Source organism: Saccostrea echinata, unplaced genomic scaffold (genome assembly GCF_033153115.1).
Source record: "Saccostrea echinata isolate AGI-Se365-2 ecotype Australia unplaced genomic scaffold, CSIRO_AGI_Sech_v1 ptg000015l, whole genome shotgun sequence".
Lineage (NCBI taxonomy): Eukaryota > Metazoa > Mollusca > Bivalvia > Ostreida > Ostreidae > Saccostrea > Saccostrea echinata.
In genome coordinates this window covers 6823738-6844595 of record NW_026889764.1, presented here as the reverse complement: position 1 = coordinate 6844595, position 20858 = coordinate 6823738, and the positions used below count along the sequence as shown (strand labels likewise).

The following is a 20858-nucleotide window of genomic DNA, read 5'->3' as shown; positions in this document are numbered from 1 at the left end:
ATAAAGTAAATATAGGTGTTGATAAATGTTTATGTTGTATGATATCACTAAACATCGATAAATAAAAGCATTCCATGGGATATTTTTTTCATAAACAGTGACATTTATGCTTAAAATAAGGGAAATCCTAAACGATCCGCTCCCCTAGATCCCGAATTCTCATTGGTTGTCCCAAAATAAAATCGATCAAGGTCAGTAAACATGGCGGATAAATTCAAGTTGTGATGTTGACATACACGAAAAATAACCGATATACGGATTGTTCTGTATATTTTTGGATCAATTCATGTCTTGCATGACTACATTTTATGAGTTCAGGTAAGATATTTTAATAAAATACCCACTTACTGATAATTTGAGCCGAAATCTGTGCGGTAGTGAATCACTCCCGCACTTGCACCATTACGGAGATCCTAAAGAGTTGTAGCCCTCCCCCCCCCCCCCAAAAAAAAAAATCGGAGAGGGCTACATTATTGCAGTTACCCCACAACCAACAATCAATACAACAAATGTGACGACCCAAACCGGGCGGATCATGCACTGGGTAGCTCACAAGTGCATGAACGTCACCAATTCAATTATCAATCAAGTTCAATCAATCAATCATCAATCAATCAAGTTCAATCAATCAATCATCAATCAATCAATTCAATATCAATCAAGTCACCTGCGTGTCAATTCCAAGCCAATGCACAAATTCAAATCCTGAATTTCAATTTACATGTGCAATAGGATAAACAGGTGAATGAGCGAAAGAATATGTGTTGCACTCCTCCAGTTGCGTTGAGGTGCGACGGAATACACCACTTGCAAGGGCCATGACTACTCGTGTCTACCATGAGTAATCATGGAACTGCAACCGCCACCAAGGGGGGTGCCATGAACCATGGTGACGGCGGCAGTATTGTAAACAATATGTTATGCCCCGAAAATGACAGGAGATTTATAACTTTCTTGACTTTATCGCAAAACAGCGGCAGTAAGGTAGATAATTCGAGGTAATCGCGATACTAAGTATTATGAGTATTCAAAAAATGTCTATAAGGGAGTAGTTTTATCTCCTTTAGGTATAAGCGTTTATATGTATTTGGTAATATTTGAACAGAATGATAAAATAAGTCTCAAGGCTTAAATCCCCATTAGACATCGACATAGGTGCCCAATAAAATAAACAAGCACAATATATAAAATTTATGCGAAAAAAATCTTGAGTATGTTGCAACTCTTTGTCCATGGGTATGTGCGCTGGGAAAAAACTGGTATACTTGAAAAGGCATTTAATGATACTTCTGGACATATCCTGGATATCCCTTACCAGATTAGCTTAAAATTGAATATCGTAGTGTACCTTAAATAAATGGATCAACATTGTTTTGAAACACATGGTTAACTCCTTGGTTTTGACTTTTCCTCTAGTACACTAGTAAAGATCTTAACTCCAAGATTGCAATTTCATATCAACCTATTAAATCTTTAAATAATCGTAAATAGATTCATATATGATTTCTATTTAACTGCTTATTCGACAAGTTTTGTTCCCCTGTCTCGTCGCACACATTAGCAGACTACCCATTCCAATATAGCCTGATAAGCGAAAACTGTAGTTGATTGATTGAATTATCAATTTGTGAATTTTAATTTCCTTTTTAAAATGTCAATATGAAGATCAAGACATACGGAGCAAGTAGTGTGGGTGCTGCTTATCCTAGTGAGACTCCTGAACAATCACTTTTTTAATCTGCCTTTCACAATGTCTAATAGCTTAACTAAATATCAGATTTAAATCAATCCAAAGGAGATGATGAACCAATTTCATTTTGACCAACTATTTAAAAAATAACCAGTTTATTTGAAATAAGCCCCCCCCCCCCCCCACACACACACACACAAGACTCACTTAGCCAAATTATACTTTCCCTCAGAATGTAATCTAATAGCTGCAATTAATTGTAGCTGGATTAGGATGTATATCACTTGCCAATTCCACTTTTATATATCTAGTTTTAGCACAACTGCAACATTTCCTAGTTACTGTTCTAATTAATTACTGGGGAAGTGATTAGTGATTTGATGGAAAGGAATCTTATGCCCACTGCAGCTGTTGACTCACTGATAAAGCTGTCTTTGTTAAAAAAAATTGTTGGCCTGTTTTTGGTAATGTAGCTGAAAATAATTAATCATGGTAACATATATTTGTGATCACTATCAATTACTAAAGGTTTTTTTTTATTGTACTTACTGCCTTTTGTACCAATGTAATTTGCTCCTTGCTTGTGCCTGGACCCTGCAAATTTGCATACCCGGTACCTATTCTATAGCAAATGAAGAATAAATTTCCACAGCTTTGCTGCAGTTTGGCTGCTCACTGTGAGACAAATGCTCGTAAAATAAATAAGAAATGTCTTCATCCTATATCAATAAATTCTGATTTTGCCATTCATAAGTTGGAATTTTACGCAGTTATTGACCAGGTGGACCACATGAGTTCCCATATGTTGTGTAACATAAAAAACACCCAACAAATTAACCCCCCTCCCATTATGTAAAAGGAAAAACAGTTCTTACCATATCACCTATAAAAACCTTAGACTTTTTTGTCTTCTTGGTACAATGTTCTATGTAAATGCCAGGATAACATGAAGAAAAAAATTCAAAAATAGGAAAAGATAACAAAAAGTATTGTTCCAAACTTTTTCAAACGACAAACAAAGAAATGAAACGACGGAAGTCTGTAAATAGAGCATAACACATACAACTTAATAAACATCCTTTCAGTACATACAGTACTTTGATTACTGCAAAAGGTGAAAGTGCCAAAATTCTTGTGAATGCTTTATCCGATTTAAAGACGATTATATTTTGTCAAATGCGAATGTACCACCTTCAAGCACGATAAATCTTTGTAGAAAACAAAACTAAAAAACAGTATAGTATGCCAGATTTCTTTGGAATATTCCGTGTTTTATCCCCCCTCCGTTAAAAACTATGATGGATTCGAAGTTTAACATTTCGCTCCTAAAAATAATAACTCAAATTAAACAATCCTTTGACCCCACACTGTTCAAGTTCAAGTGCTTTATTTCTTTGCGTCATACGACACATCAGATTACCTATATTAATAACTAAACATATATACAATATTAAAAGATATAACAATATGAGAGTGAGCATAATCAATAAATAGCAAGTAAACTATGTAGGACGTGTTTTCTAACAGGCAACTGTAATTATAAAATACTAAAAATTTACAAATGTTTCATTCTTCTAATGGAAGCTTGATATAAATATTTTCCAAGGTTACAAAGTTCCTTTATATTTTGTACACTTAGAAGTTGAATTAATTTCCAAACACTGGATTTCTTATCATAATACTTTTTCAAATACTTAGATCTAAGGTCATGATAAAAAGGACATTGTAAAATAAAATGAAATTCGTCTTCGATAACATTCAAAGAGCACATTTTACATAATCTGTTTTTTCTAATTTCATTAATAACATATCTACCAGTTTCAACATTTAGATTATGGGCAGATAGTCTTATTCTAGCAATCTGTATTTTGTACATATAATCAATAGGTTTACGCAAGTAATATTGTAGGCCTATACCAAAATTATCAACCAAATGTTGGTATGGCGGGCTACGGGCATTGTTACAAATATTAGAAATCATAGTATGGTTATTCACCTCAAGGAATCTTTGTTTTTCTAACATATACATGTAAATATTATCATTGAAATCTGCAACAAATATATAGCCAAGTCCCAGTTTATTAAGTTCATTTTGAATATCTCTGATCCAAATATCATTATTCTTTAATCTTTCTTACAGATAATTTAAATATCACTGATAATTTATTCCTGTTACCCGTAATACAATTTTATCGCGTACAATCAATTCAGTTTACGAAAAACTCCAATCATCCAAATCCAAAGTCAAATTTCGTCATCGGTACGTCTAATTTGCTTTGAAACTACAAAACTCAATGGTTATACTTGAAATCAAACTTATTTAATTTCAAAATTTAAAACATTGCCACAATTTAACTTCCTAATATTTTCCATGACCTTACTGTTTAATCGATTCTTCGAGAAAGGAGGTAGAAAAGAACTTATTATTAGACTATATACAAATGGACCTAAATGATAGCTTGTGATTAAGGTTGAAAACTTATATATATATATATATATATATATATATATATATATATATATATATATATATATATATATATATATATATATATATATCCGAATGTACGTAAATTATCTGGAATAGATAAATATAACTAGGGTTACTGATATAAACTCACTTATCCGAGACCAGGCTCGTATAAGTGGTGATATATAAAATCTGCAGCAAGTTGTGCATTAAATTGAAATTGAATCATTCAAAACACAGGCTGATCTACAAGAATGACAAATAAGATTGAGAAGCATTTCTATCGTGTTTTTTTTTTTTTTTTTTTTTTTTTTTTTTTTGTGGGAAAAAGATTAAATTTTTAGTTTTTTACGCCAAATAAATGTTAAAAACGCACATCAATATTTAAGGGAAAACCTTCAATTTCTTCTACATTGATACTATTTCATGTACATGTATATTTGCTAATATACCCTTGCATCATCAATAAATAAAGTGATATAATGGTGAAATAATCATTTAATGTGTCCTTAGCAACCAATTTTTCTGCATAGAAACCAATGTATTTTCAAAACATTGACAAAGAATAAAAAGGAATATGTATTTATTTACAGAAAACAAAATATTTAAGCTTTATCTCACTTATGAATTATAAAAAAACATATTTAATTTTCTGCATCAGTTTTGTAATCTGTGTATAGCAACCAAATGATGTCCATAGAACAGAGCTGAACAGACATTTTGTAATCCTTGAATTATCAAAAACTGTTGGTAACACTCCAATGAACTATTTATGAAATTTCAAACCAAAGCAATTTATTTATGAGAACTGTTTTCTGGGTGTTTTTTTTTTAAGGTTTAACCTTTACATAACTTGTTTTAAATTTCAATATTTCTCTTCTTTTAATTGATTAGTCATTCCTCATTCAATGAAAGCTTCAATCCATTTAATTTTCATCTGTTTCTCGATAGGGCTATGCACATGTCACAGCATTCAAAGAAATCATCTCAAACTGTACTTTTTGGAACATAATCAGAGAGACCCATAATGCTAGTGGAGAAATATTGACTGCTATAGAGACACCAATCAAAAAGAGGTCCAAAGTCGACGATACTGACCCCAGTCTATTGATTTTACTAACAAATTTATTTGAAAAGATTTGAAAAATTTATCCCCCCTCACAATATCACAATTTTGATTAGATAATCTTCATAAAAAGCGATTTCATGTATTTTTTCTTCAAAGTTTTAGAAAAGTTTTTTCCACGAAGAGAAAATATTTGTAAATAAGTTCATTTTATCTTACCCTTTCATGTTTTAAGACCGAAGTAGGCCACTGACAAATAAGCTGATGTAACAAAGGTATCAACAACCTTGTTCAAAACATGCAGCATTTTGCAATTTCTATGGTCGATAAATGATCTTGTTTGCAATTACAATCCATCGTTTCCATACTTAATTGTCTACATAACTCACCCGTTTAAGACAAACGGCTCAGGGAGGGAGTGACCAGTTGACAGGTGACGCTGCTTACTCTTCCACTGCACGTGATCCCACCTCTGATGTTTCCAGAGATCCGTGTTTGCTCTGCTCTCAGTTTCTATTGTTTGATTAGACTTTTGAGCATGGAAACGTTATCTGCACATTTTTGTGAGCAATAAGCACTTTCCTCTTCCACTCTGTGGTTCCCCTTACAACCATTTTTCGGTTCTTTCTGGGTTTATTTTTTCACATTAGTCATGTACGACTTTCATATGAAGAAATATACTTGCTAAGGATTTATTTTATTTACTGGAACATCATCAGGTAGAATGAAATCCTTTTACCTGATTATAATTTAATGGCAAAACTCTATCTTATAACAGGGTACCTCTGATTTCCTTTTTATCCGTTGGAGTGGAGTTGAGACATGGTAAAAAGTTGGTTCAGTGTAAATGTGCACTTCCCAATGCACTTCTGGTGGAAAGAGACTATTGAAAAGTTTAAATACAGAGGCAACAGAATATGAGAATGATACAAGGTAAAAATATCATTATTAAATTAAAGGAAAAGTAGGAAAAGTACATGATAAATTTGAAATACCACTGTTCATTATCTTCACCATTTACATTTGTATTTATTTTTTAAAAAAATTGTACTTATGCTTGTTATTCTATATCCTGATTCCAATACATTTGTCAAAGTGAAGGAAACGAAATCACTCTCAAAAGTCCAATCAAACAATACACATTGTGAGCAGAGAAAACAGGAACCTCTGAAAACATCAGACGTGGGATCAGGTGCAATGTAAGAGTAGACTTCCCCTGTCGACTGGGCACACTTGCTTTGTTCTCCTTGACATGATCGGGTAAATCCGTAGACAAAGTATAAAAATTCAGTATAAAAAAGGCTTATAATTTGTATGAAAGTTGTCAGTCAACAGTGAGTTTGTAAATGATCAATGGCAAAATACGAAAATTTCCTTGTTTCATTTTTATTAAAGGTGTAATGTCTTATCATGTCAAAAAGCCTGGTCTTAATTTTATCATGATGAATGATTGTATAAAATGTCGAAAAAAAAAAAACATAGGGAAGATTCATTATACAATTAGGTTTGGAATTTTTTTGTCTTTTTATTTCCAATTTTCTAAAAGTTTATTGGAGTTTTATAGTATCCACATTTGATTCGCACAACAACGAATATGTTGTTTCACAATTCTTCTTCACAATCAGATGGATTGATCTAACAATAAAACCCCAGTCATATTGCCAAAAACCATCGGCGGACGGTATTTAAGACAAAAATGGCAATCTTCAGGCGACATGTGCATTCGGCAGTTTATCGGCTATTGTCTAGCCCAGTTTTGACCTCATGTTTTCGTCGGTCGTCCAGAATGTGTCCGTTAAGTTAATTTTTTTATGCGTAGGCGCTCGATCATCGGCAGATAGATTGCTAATCGGTTGTCGGTCGGTCGACATTCAGGAATTGGGTTTTCCAGAATGTTGACCGATGGTGAAAATCAAACAGCGACTGAGCTCTCCATGATCGGGAGACGTTTGGCCGACTTATAATATTTAAACTATTAAAGTCATCGGTGTCTCTAGGAATTAATGTGCCTGCTCTGCTTCGCCCAATAAAAGTATCGGTTTGTGATCATTTTTTTCAGCCGACGATACGAGAAAAATTTCGCCCGACCATCGGCTTGAATGTGACATACCTAAAACCCCCGTCACATTTCCAAAAACGATCAACGGCCGACGGGTTTTGAGGCCAAGAAAGGATTATTCTGGAGACAGTCGGCAGTTCATCGGCCGTTGTCTTGCCCGATTTTGACGTCTTTTTTTTCGTCGGCCGACTATTTTTTTTTTTGTCCATCAGGCCCAGTTATATTTTTTTCTGCGTCGGTGGCCGATTCCTTCAAATGAAGCAGTCAACCAACCTTCGACCATCGTCCGATTGTCGGCAGACAGTTCGTTAAGTCGGTCGGTCGACATTTAGGAATTGGTTTTTCGTAAATGTCAGCCGACGGTGAAAATCAAACTGCGGCTTAGCGAACGATGATCGGGCGACTGTTGGTCGACTAAAAATTCAATTTTTGAAAATTATCGGTTTTCTTAGGAATTAATGTGACTGCTCAGCGTCGCCCGATACCAGTGTCGGTCGATCATGTTTTACAACCGACAATACAATAAAATTTGGTAGCCCGACCATCGCCTTAAATGTGACCTACATATAGGTATAAGTCACATTTAAGCTATTTATTTCTCTATTTGTGAAATAGAGAAAAAAGAATTTCACTACTAAGATTTGAGGTTGACATTTTGGCATATGGAGAACGATTAACGTTGTGGTTTCCACACAACATGAAGTAGTTTTGAAACACTTTTTAAAACAATTCCATAAATCTAAACCTCCATGCTTCAAGCCTAGTCCACGTTGTTAGCCCAGTGTTTACATGTATTACTGCAATTACAAATGGTATATAATTCTTATCTAGTTGAATAAGCTAAAAGGCAATAGACAGAGGAGAACAACATGCAATACAAAGGCACTACTGTCTTAGTAAAAGAACAACCAATGGTACGTAGGAATTTACAACATTAGTTTGTATTTGAGAATTGTCGATCAAATTTGTTTCAACAGAGGAATCCGCAAATATTATAACTTGTATACAGACCGCACAGCGTACTACTTTGTTTGTAATTCAGTCACGTTGTGGGTTTTCTGTATTTACATTCCATAGAAGGTTCATTACTGAATTTTTATCTTTACATTATAAATTGAACAGACTTTGCAGGAGCTAAAATGCATGTAAAACAGCTGACAGTTTTGCTGTCTCCCATGCATATTGGATAACATTCAAAATTCAAATTAGCTGTGACATACGAGGGTCGTTCAATAAATAATGCAATATACAAAATATCATAGTAAATGTAGATCTCTTTAATTTTATCTTTTCGTAGTTGAAAAGCGCTATTAAAGAGCTCCTAATCAAAGAAAACCCATGATTTTTTCTATTGTTCTCGGAAAGAAATTCAGTTTTAAAGTGAGCATGGTCACTACACTGAGCTGAAAATTGTTTAAAATGATCTCTGACAAGAAAATGAAAATGAGAGCGTATTTGAAAACTGTGCTTCTTTACATCAATCGCCGAAGAACTCATATTAAGATATGATTTTTATATGTGGAAAGAATAGGCTTTAAAACTGTATAGTTTTCAGATTGATTCAGAAATTCAAAAGTGAAAAAGGAGAGTTAAAATATAGCAGTTAAACTGGTCGATCGAAATTTGTAGGGACGCCAAAAATTATCGATGCTATGTGCAACATGATATCTGAAAATGTCAGATTTAAATCGAAAGACATTGCTAAAACACTAAGCTTTTCATCATCACAACGTTTTGTAGAATTCTTACAACGGAAATGAATATAATAATATTTCTATCAGATATGTGCCTTATTTTCTTAGAATTGCCTAAGAGAAAACACGCATTAAATGTACCAACAGTCTTTTTATAACCAAATATTTTAACAAAATAGAAAATTTGTTAAATTTGCGTGAAGGATAACGAAACATGGGTGCACTTTATTTTTAGCCAAAAAGGAAGATCAATAGTAAAATGTGAAATCAAAGAAGAAACTATCGTTCTTATTTTTGTAAAAAGAAACAAGGTCTCCAAGCATGTTTTATTAGTTTTCATTTTTTTTCAAGAGGTCCAGTAAACATATACGTACACCAAAAGGAAGGAACATCAATGGTAACTTTTGTGTTAACATTGCACTGAGGAAAGGTAAACAGATTTCCTACAAAGGAAATCCAAATACCGCCCCAGGGTAATTTTCTTGCACCTGGCAACTCTGCTGCAAATAAGCACAGAGAAATAAATGAAATTCTAAAGAAAAGAAAGTTTGCAGAGCTTTGCCATCCCCCATATTCACTAGATCTCAGCCATTTTGAGATTTTTTTATTCCAAAAACACATGAAAACAATCAAAGGAAGATTGTACAATATTAGATATATGTCATTGGAAGTGATATTCATCAGTGTCTTTGGGGCATCCCTAAAGATGAGTATGCTGAGATTTTCTGGTCATGGGTACAAAGACTTAAGACATGTGTAAAGGGTGACAGGGAATGCTTTGAGGGATTGAAAATGTTTAGAATATGTATAGCGTTCTTTTCTTACTTTTAGATGGCCTATTGCATTATTTATTGAACGACCCTCGTATCATTTAAAAAAAATGAAATAATATAAATCAATCATGCATATATGCAAATAAAAAAAATAATTCCATGCGACGTTACGAATACATGTAAAACCTAATACATAGAACATGTAGATTATAAGCCATCGCTCATGAATGTTTCGCAAAAATTCTTTTACCTTTCGACTTTCTATAATCTCTATCAACAGTGGAAACTGCTTGACTTATTTCTAAGATATATACTTATAGATATTTCAAATGCTTTTAAATAAAGATAATACGTTCCTATTAAGTTTGAAATTTAGACCGATAGAAAATTGATTTAATGAAATAGGTTAAAATAACGAACAGTGATCGATCTCGAAAAACCTACAAATAATACATATCTGTTACTAGAGCATAAAACACAGAGCCCTGGAGGTTCCAGGGGTGGGATCAGGTGCCTAAGAGGAAAATAATTGACGAAGGGTTAGCTCAACCACATTTCCCAATCTCTATATTTAGTCTGGAATTTTAAAGCTGAAATTTTTATTGAGTTTTGAAATTAAGACTCATTTCAAGTCCTCTTTAAATACCTTCACAGTTAATTAAAGAGATCAACACACGCCGTATGAGATACCACTCTTCTCTAAGTTTTCCTTTCAAAATACTTGTTCTCGGTGGTTGTTAAACAGCTATACATTTTAATCCTTATAGTTTTGGTTTTAAAGAATCACTTTAATTTTCTTTACTCTTGGACACATTATCATGGTACACAATCACAGATATTCGAAAATCTTCTTGACATCAAACAGCTAAACTGATTGCATAATAATAAAAAAAAATCTGTACCAAATGAATACAGGTCCAAATACACGCCCCCTTCATAGGTGGTTTTAGTCGGACATATATACAATATATATTGAAATACATCGTAGTCTGTATATTTTCTTGATATCAATTAGACAAACTCTTACATGATAATTTGGATCGATGTACCCTTGCCCAGTATTAAGTACTTCCTGTCTTTGGTTGAAGATTCATCTAAGTAACACTGTATCTAAAACAGTATTTTATTTGCTTATATATGTCCATAATCCCAAGGCAAATAGGAAATATGTAGAAATCATACTTTATATTCACATGTTTAAAAACGCTTCTATTTAGATATTGGTTCTTTAACAGTTTTTGATAAGATATATTTTTTATGTGCATACCTCACTATATTATAAAATAGCTCCTTTTCACAACTGGATATTAAATACGAAAACAATATTTTATCGCGTCATGAAGCATTTTCCGTGCATCACTTGAACGTACATGAATTTACTTTTTATAATGAAACAAAGTAATATTTAACGTAACGTACCACGAAGTAACACTTCCCTAGGAAAGTAAAAATAGTTACCTTATGTAATATGAAACGCTATTTGCGGTATCGCCTCAATATCAATGTCAATTCATGTCAACGTCAATGAGGTGTCAAATCACACTTTTATTCATACGCACGATTGTTTACTTAAAATTACATTGTTTTAAAGAACAAAATAAGTAAATGTAAAAGGTGAAGGTAACAGTGCTCAATCGCATAGCACGGCCGAGTTTGTTTATAATTGAAAAGATGCAATGGTCGAGGAATATCTTTAGGAAATACAAGGAGTCCTCTTTAACTTAAAATATTGTGGAATACAAGATTGAACTTTTTATGATAAAGAATTTTGCTAATCTTTGAAGCTTCTTTACTCTAGTAGCAAAATTAAGATTAAGAAATCTACCTGTTGATTCGGAATTATCTTCTGTATAGAAAGTGAGTGATGGTTTAATTAAATAAGCTTGTGTTGGGAAACATTATAGCATTCATAGTCACAATCACTAGACTTATTAAGTTGTTGAAGAATCTAAGTATGGACTTGATTTAGCTTCTTCCAATATCCCATATAAAGTTTCAAGGGCATGGAGTAAAGTTTAGTGTGAATGTGATATAGATCTGAATGTTTATCGACGAAATGTAACATCATATGAAACATCGTGTATATTTGACTTATTGTATGAACGATGTCATGACTGCGCTTACGTCTTTGCCGGTGTACTGTTAGAAAGTATCAAATTCACACTGGCACAAAGATTTTAATACACTATTGATGAGGTCATTGCAACTACATCTATATGAAATATATGGAGATAACGAACAGTATTCAAGCTCAAAGTCCATTATACAATACAAAATAGGAGCAGAGCAAACACGGACCTCCAAACATCAGAGGTGGGATCAGGTGCCATGGAGGAGTGAGCATCCCCTGCCGACCGGTCACACCCGCCGTGTGCTCATTGTCATGATCGGGAAATAACGGAAAAATCCGTCGACAATTCAGTGTGTAAATAATGGCCTAACAATTAGTATGAAAAACGTCAGTCAGCATTTGACTCAATGATAAATTGTATTTGCTGACAAGGTCATTGTATCGACCATAGAACTTACGAAATGATGAACGAGACAGCTGATATTCTTGTTTCATCAACTTATTTGTCAATAATTTACCTCGTTTTAGAAATTGTACGTACGTAGAGCATGCTCTTGCGTATCGAATCAAGATCTGATTCAGTATTCCTTTCGTTGTCTCCGCAATGGAGTACTTAAAATAGGGCTGGTTGTGGGATGGTATATTTTTCTAGAATTCTGGCCATCTTAGAAAGTTCGAATAAAATGATTCGGGAATCGGAAATATTAATAAAGATGTTGATGTCCCCGATTATTTATTTTAAACCTATTTCCCGACATTCTCTTGATGAAATAAGCTGACCTTTTTTTTTTTTTTTTTTTTTTTTTTTTTTTTTTACATATATGCTTTTGTGTAGCTGAGAATTCAAAGGGAAATCACACATAAAGCTGTTTTCTCAAGCTTTCTTGTTGCTTCTATTAAAAAAGATTAATTTAATTCCTCTTTTTTCTTTATTATTTATTTAAAAAGAAAACCAAATAGATCAGGCATTTTCCTTTATGAACTAATAATGATATCAAATAAATGAATGCATTTCATTTTTTTTAATTCAGATGATGACGGTTGTGAAAAAAATCTAATCTAATTTGTCAGATTTATTGAATTAAATGTTCAAATATCGACAACTAATAAAGAAAAGAGTAGCACTGTAGAAACTTCTACACTTTATTTAAAAAAAAATCCCTGATCTACAGAGTGAAATTCCCTGATATATGAAACCCTACCGGTTCAAATACCTGTTGTATTTTCAATTAATCTGACATATGTCTTCTCAGCTATTGTTTTGCACACAATTTTGAATGATATATTCGATAAGCGCGCGCGCACACACACACACACACACACACACACACACACAATTACTAAAAACTGTGATCTCCATATGATCGGATTTTAAAAATACCTTTTGGAATGGAGATACTATTCAATATTTGACTGTTAATTATCTGTAGGGCATTCACCAGGTAGATCCTTGGATACACACACTAATAAAGGTTAATTTATACATTTTGTCCTCTGAAGATTTTATAAACAAAGGAAGGATACTGACATTATTATCTGGGTTGAAATAGTGATTTGATGAAACTGACGAAAAGTTTACGACTGCTGTTACAAATCTGTAAGAGACTTTGCTTCCAATATAGAAATGAAAAATACATAAACCGATTGATACAAACAGAATAAAAAGTCCAAGAGCAAGTACATCTGGATGGTAAATACTACGTCTAAACACTAGAATATAACGTAATTTAGTATATACCTGACTTAGACTAAATTTCTGTTTTCCAGGCTTTTTTCACGATTTTGATATTTTACATGCCAGGAAAACGTCAGAACCGACGCCATCACGAAAACTGGAAATTCGCCGCCTCCAACTGGAGGCGGCATTCTCGGGTTTATTTTCGATACTTGCGAACCGAATTTAAAGCTGAATTCACAACTTATCAATAGAACAATGCCTTCAGTACCCATCAACATCGTTTTTAAGGTTTGTTTATAAAATATACAGTCCGGTGAAAACACTTTATCAGACCCTTGAGTTTTGTTTTAATTCGTGCATTTTTAAAAACTTGCAAGACCTGTATCGAAATGTAGAGTGATATTTTCTTTTCATCGGTATTGGTGAGTATTAGAGGCATTGTGCTATTGATAAATTGTAAGTTCGGCATTTAATTCAGTTCGCAAGTATCGAAAATCAGCTCCGGTTGGAGACGGCGAAATTTCCAGTTTTCGTAATGGCGCCGGTTCTGACGTTTTCCTGGCACGTAAAATATCAAAATCGTAAAAAAGCCAGGAAAACGTCAGATATTTCGGACTAATACCTGAGTGTTTATGACTCATTCCGAATCACCACTCCGTAGATATCAGAATTCATCCTACCCCTCTCTGAAATTGTTGACGTAGTACGTAAAAAAACATAATTTTTTTCATGCACATCAAAAAGCTCCTTTAAAAGTGTTTTGCTTAATAGGTAAGAGTTGTATATTTGATCCCCAATCTTTTCTTTTATTATGTTTAGCTAATAATTAGGGATGCGCGATTTTATCGGTATACCGGTATATCGCGATTTTTTATAGTGTGATATGTATCGTGATGCGGAGACTAAAATACCGGTATTTGGTACATAACTATAAATTCCGGAAATCATTCATTTATTTGTCAAACTATTGAATGACAATAAGAGGAAGTGTAAAAAATGTTTAAAACAGTTAATAAAACAACGCATCAAAACATGCTTTATATTAAATAAATGAAAATTTAAAAAGTAAAGTTATGTTTTTATAGCATATTTTTAAGAAATATTACGGAAATTCATTTGAAATTGTAGTAAAAAATGCGTGTAAAAATATCACGATTTATCGTGATATTTTTGGGAAAAAATCGTGATATATCACGATACGAAATTTTTGCCGATACCCATCCCTACTAATAATATAGGGATATATGATAAATTTATCTTCAGTAACTTTGGAACAGAAACTTGATCCGAAGAGGCGTAAAACGTTCTCCATGTAATTATTTAAATGTGAATCATATACGGTACATGTACCAATTTTATTGCACCAGATGCTCATTTCGAAAAATTATGTCCCTTCAGTTATGCTTATGCCGAAACTTTGGAAATCCGAAATATTTAGATAAAAAAGTTGAACACCAGAAAAAAAGGGAGTGCCAAAGACTGGGGTCAAATACATCGAAGGATCAGAGCTATGCATGGGGGAGACAATCCTTAATTTTAAAATAAATTTCTTAAGTTTAACACAGCTATTAAATATATATCCGTATTTTCAAGTTAAAAGTAATAACTTAAAAAATATTCCATCATATACATGTAATTTTAAAAAGATACATACGATATGTATAAAAATAATTTCTATTCAGAAGTTTTGAAGATAAAAAATAAATCTTCAGCATTCGTTTACATAATGAAATAAAAGTATTAAAGATGGAATGCAAAATTCTTCCCAAGACCCTTCATCTCTCTTTGTTTATCTATTTGTCGCTAGTGCCAAATAGCTGACGAGTAAGAAGGTTCGTCTAATTTCAATAAGATAAAATTCTTCAAGCAATTATATTCGCCGAAAACGAAAAGATTGATAGTTTACACAAAAAGTGTTCCCCTCTGACTAATTGTAACTGTAAAATGGATTTGTCTGACAAAGACAATATGACATTTCATGTCTTGTAGGAATAATAATATTTTAAACCAAAATTATTGGAATTTTTTACATCGTAAGATGGAAAAATTGGTGAATAAAATCAATAAAAGTTTTGAAAAAGGATCTTTTCCCTGCACAAAGCTCAGAATAATTTTTGTAACTAAGCAAACTACAGTCCCTAAAGAAAATCACCATTAAGTGTTTTATTGGCGGGTTATTTTGAAGTAGAGAAATGTAATCTAACTAAATTGGTTTCAGAGGATGCCCCCTCCTTCTCTGATGTACTCATCAGCATATATTAAAGATGCTTTACTTATAATGGATTGAATCAATCTACTGCTCACGAGAGAATTTGTAACTTTTAAAAGCTCAATCCTTACTCGGTATAGAATACATGTCAATCATGTGTCTAAACTTATTGCAGAGACATAATTTCAATACCCTTTTGCTAAGTGACCTCAAAGTTTGCAAAGTTGAAGACACACGTTGAAGATTTGAACAAAACTTAATAAGCTCATACTTATCCATATAAAACTGAAGAGTTTCAAATTCTTACATATCTATACAAACCTGGAAAATACATCATGCATATAGGAAGATTGACATTCATTATTAATTTCAAAATCGGAGTGTAGTTTAGGCATATTTTTTTCATATGGGATTTCTTTTGTTCTCTGTTCGGTGTTTGTTTTTGCATTTCCAATTAATTGGCTTCATCATTTAGCAATACCAATAAATTTGCACATGCAAAAGAATTCACCAGTCTAATTGTGTGAATAAATGAACCGATCATTTCTTAATAAAATGTTTAGTGTGGTTTCCTTTATTTTCACGAAAATCAGATGTCATAGTTTCGGCAAATATACAATTTTGTTTATGTGTAAAGGGAGAAGATAACAAAAAGTGATAAATCTCTTGCAAAACGAATCGTGAAGAGGAAAAAACACTAGAAGTGGGATCTGGAGCATAGGAAGAGTAAGCATTTCTTGTCGACCGGTCTGCCTTGAGCTTTATGTATAGATAAGGTAGATTGAGTAGTCCATAGTCAATTTTAGTATTAAAATAATAACCTTACAAATTTATGAAACATGCTAGACAAAATACGACCCAACGATGGGTTTTATTTACAAACTACGTAATTATAACTATTAAAATATTTGCGCAAAGCTTACTTTATATGGGTTTGTTGATATTCATGCAACATTAACTTATTTGTCAGTGGCTTACCTTGGTTTAAAAAACCGATTGTATTTTGAGTATACTTTTGCATATCGAATCAGTTGGAGACAAAAACACCATATGCAGATGATGTTGGAATACTGCTCCATAAACAAGGGAGGTTGACGATGAAAAAAGCGGAAGTCACTCCGTTTGTCGTATAGTTGAGTTATTACATGTAGTTAGCCATTACCGTCTATAGTCTGCAAAATATTTAAACATGAAGATATGTGGCAGACTCTGTAGTTTCTTTTATTTCGAATTCACTGGGATTTGTCGAGTCGACATATGAATGAAAGTATCTATTTTTAAGTGATAAAACGTCATCAATATATCTAAACGTTCGCTTGAAAGCAACAGCAAGAGTTTTCTTCTCATGAAGACTTTTTTGAATAAATTCTGCTTCATATTATAATAAAAGAACATAAAAATAGGTCTACTAATAAAAGAGCACAATTGGTGCCCATCAATATTCCAAAAGATTGTTGGAAAGCCTGGCTCCAAAGACTACGAAGGTGTTGTCAATGATGAACCAAAGCACCTTTTTACTATCAAGGTAAAAGTGTTTGTATGTAGAATCAAAATGGAAAGCCTGGCTCCAAAGACTACGAAGGTGTTGTCAATGATGAACCCAAGCACCTTTTTACTATCAAGGTAAAAGTGTTTGTATGTTGAATCAAAATGATTTTTATCAAAGTAATTTTGTAGATGACCAAATGCAAGATATAGAAATTTACGAGTTCCAGTTTCAATGAGGGAGCAGCTGTCTATGATGTCAAAAATCTGCTCTTATAAAGCGTAAAGAGTCATGTTTTGATGCCATTGATGTTTGAAAATATGTTAGATTTTTAATTTTCCAAAAGTTTTAGAATCTAAATTTTATTGACAACTATATCTTAAATAAGTTGTAGAACGATACGTCTGAAGTTTCTCCTTCACAGCAGATAATATTCTTGTTTGGAGTTAGGATAGAGGCTTGGTTGAACATTTACTAGCAAGACCCTAAAATATATCGTTGTTTATAAAGAGTTTTATGAAGTTTTGGAATCCAGTATACATGTAGGTACTGTAGATCAAGTTCACATCGATTGCCTGGAATGTTGACGTATTTAAAAATGGATGGTTATTTTGAAGAAATCTTCCTTTGAAAGGGAACGTTGGTAAAGGCTGGATTACCAGATGTGGAATAAACACCTTCTAATATTTCTGCTAAAGTGAAGTTGTAATAAAGATCATTAAAAACAGACTTAACTGTAACAAGTTTTGTCAGCTGGAACCAAAAAATTTCATGTAGACTTTCTAATTTTATTTTATCACTTCCTACATACTAAAAACGCGAAGATAAATATAGTTCCCATTTGGCCCTTTAATTTTCTACTACGATTTAAAAAACATGTATATATCTGTAACGTTTAATCCATTTTAACAGAGTGTCAAGGTCTTCCTCTTAGAATAAGCCCATCATCTTGCATACTCCTTGAAGGAATTCACAGTAGTAATGAAGTTATTTTGCGTTTTGAAATATCTGAGCTTCTAAAATTTAGAACCTTTTAAATAGCCTTAGGTCATCTTTTGAGCTATACGTACATCAACAGTAATGATATGTCCAATTAAACTATGGTTGAAAGAAAACGAAGAATGAAAGCATATAGGAACATTTTGTTTTAGATGTCAATATCTAAGCACTGTACAGTTTGTTTAAAAAATTTTAAAAATGATGCAATGGTTGTAAATTTACTGTATTGAACACAAAGTGAACTCTTCAACTTAAAATATGGTGGAATAAGGTTTATATTCATGTACAAGTACCTTGTCATTTTCTATAATTAGCAAATTTTAATTTTAAATTTTGTTGATCATCTTATTTCATATTCTGGCTTATGTTCAAAAACAACGAAAATGTTGAAACCATTATAAATGTTTTTAAAACCTTTTTTTTATTTTATACATGTACCTAGCCAATCAATCTAATTTACCTTTTTTCAATTCATATATAAGCAAAATGATGTTTGAAGATTTTTATGGTTAATAGTCGTGTTTATTTTAGAATGATTACAGAAAGGATGCTCCATCATACGTAGCATCTAATGCTAATATTCACTGAAAATAAATCAACCCATTCTCACTGTTATTTAATAAAAATTGAAAATATTGTAATCAAATATTATCAAATATTACTGTTATCAAAACAAACTTAGGCTTAACATATGCTATCAATATGATGAAAAATAATTTGGATCTGGGAAGGCTGTTTTAATTGCAATTAATGATTACTCATCATGTAATAAAGGGTACCACATTAAGAGTAACTTTATTCAATCGCCTGAACTATCTCTGATTTCATCCAACAATAAATGTTAAAGAACCCAGCAATGACTGTAAGCACAGTCAACACAAAGAGTCTGAAGTAAAGCCATAAACATTTTATGTTTAAAGATAATTTCATATTTTCTCCTGGCCCCAGGATCATGAAACAGTCTTAGACTTAAGTCAAATTTTCAATCGGTTGTAAAATGTTTATTTATTATTAAATTAATATCTAAATTTGCAGAAAACAACACTTTTGTGAAGTAATATTAAAAAATATTTTAATTTTGGTCTGCTTGACTTCTACAATATTTTAGTAAAAAATAAAGATTTTGACTTAAGCTTAAGATGTTTCATGATCCTGGGGCCTGATCTAATACTGAGAAGTGATCATGTTAACTATTAATAATGTATACGCTTCTCATTTGCATAAAATGGTTCCATGAATGGTTTCTTGAAAAATATACAGAGTTCACATTCATCATGAACCTTTGCAGGAGAAACGACTTTCCTTTCATAATACCTTATAAAACTTAATTTTACCTTACAACACTAAACCTTTACCTTATAACACTAAATCTATACCTTATAACAAAATATGTATACCTTATAATATAAAACGCATACCTTATAACACAAAATATATACCATATAATACTAAATCTATATATTAAAACACAAAATATATACCATATAATACAAAATCTATACCTTATAACACAAAATATTTACCATATAATACTAAATCTATACCTTATAATACAAAATATATACCATATAATACTAAATCTATACATTATAACACAAAATTATACCTTATAATACTAAATCTATACCTTATAACACTAAATTATACCTTATAGCACTAAATCTATACCTTATAATACTTAAACTATGCCTGATAATACTACATCTATATCACTACATCTATAAATTATGTCATTATACATTTATCTTCATCCTATATCACTAAATTTATTCATTATAACACCAAATCTTCATGTACATATTGAAACACTAAATCCACACCTAATTATAACTTTATAATTACATTTGCTGCGTATTTTCTACTGAACCAATTATGAAATAATGCCTAGAAATATACAAGGAGAAACTCGCGAACATTCCGACACAATGAAGCTAAAGAGACGTTAATGAAAATATGAAGAAATAGGGTGAGAATTTCAAACATTGAACATATTTCTGGTGCATTCAAAAATTTAAAATGTAAATATAAGGAATATTTTGAAGTTTATTGTGAATTATTGGTGTGTAAATCACACAGACTTGCCTGTATGCATATTTTACAAGAAACGCGTTAGCGCGCTTCATGAAATATACCTACGTGACAAGTCTGTGATTTAAACACCAATAGCCTAACTTAAAACACATTCCTCATTTATATTATATCCATACGATATAACACTAAATCCATACAGTGTAACACTAAATCTATTTATTTAAGCACTAAATTTATACCTCAGACACTAAAAAAAAAAAAACAAAACAAAACAAAACAAAAAACAAAAAACAAAACAAAAAACAAACAAACAAACAAACAAACAAAAAAAAAAGGTTGTTCATAAGTAATTACACAAACAAGAATAGGATATTCTTTGCAATCGAATATGATCAAACACATCTACAGAAACATACATTTTTCACTTGTATAAAGGAAAAAAAAATATGAAATTACTAGTTATTTAGCTCACATGATTTTGTCTATATGGTGATAATTTTTTCTAAAAATCAGTCCATTGAACATTTGTGCTAAATGAAATATTCCTACTGAAAAGTGTTATAGTATTACAATATTGACACAGAACAATAAATCAAAGATGAATACAATCCTCAAAATAGATATGTCGTATA

The 20858-nt window shown here is 32.0% G+C and overlaps 1 protein-coding gene across 2 annotated transcripts in view; it reads right to left on the bottom strand.

Moving 5' to 3' along the window:
* The window catches only part of LOC133187802 (protein PRQFV-amide-like), a 32323-nt gene extending 21459 nt beyond the window's left edge, over positions 1-10864 (bottom strand). Inside the window, exon 1 of one of the 2 annotated variants that reach the window (XM_061323202.1) lies at positions 10780-10864. The gene's annotated coding sequence lies outside the window, so the exon portion shown is untranslated. The remainder of the gene's footprint in view (positions 1-10779) is intronic. The other variant, XM_061323203.1, reaches the window with a different exon arrangement.
* Between the last annotated feature and the right edge of the window lie 9994 nt (positions 10865-20858).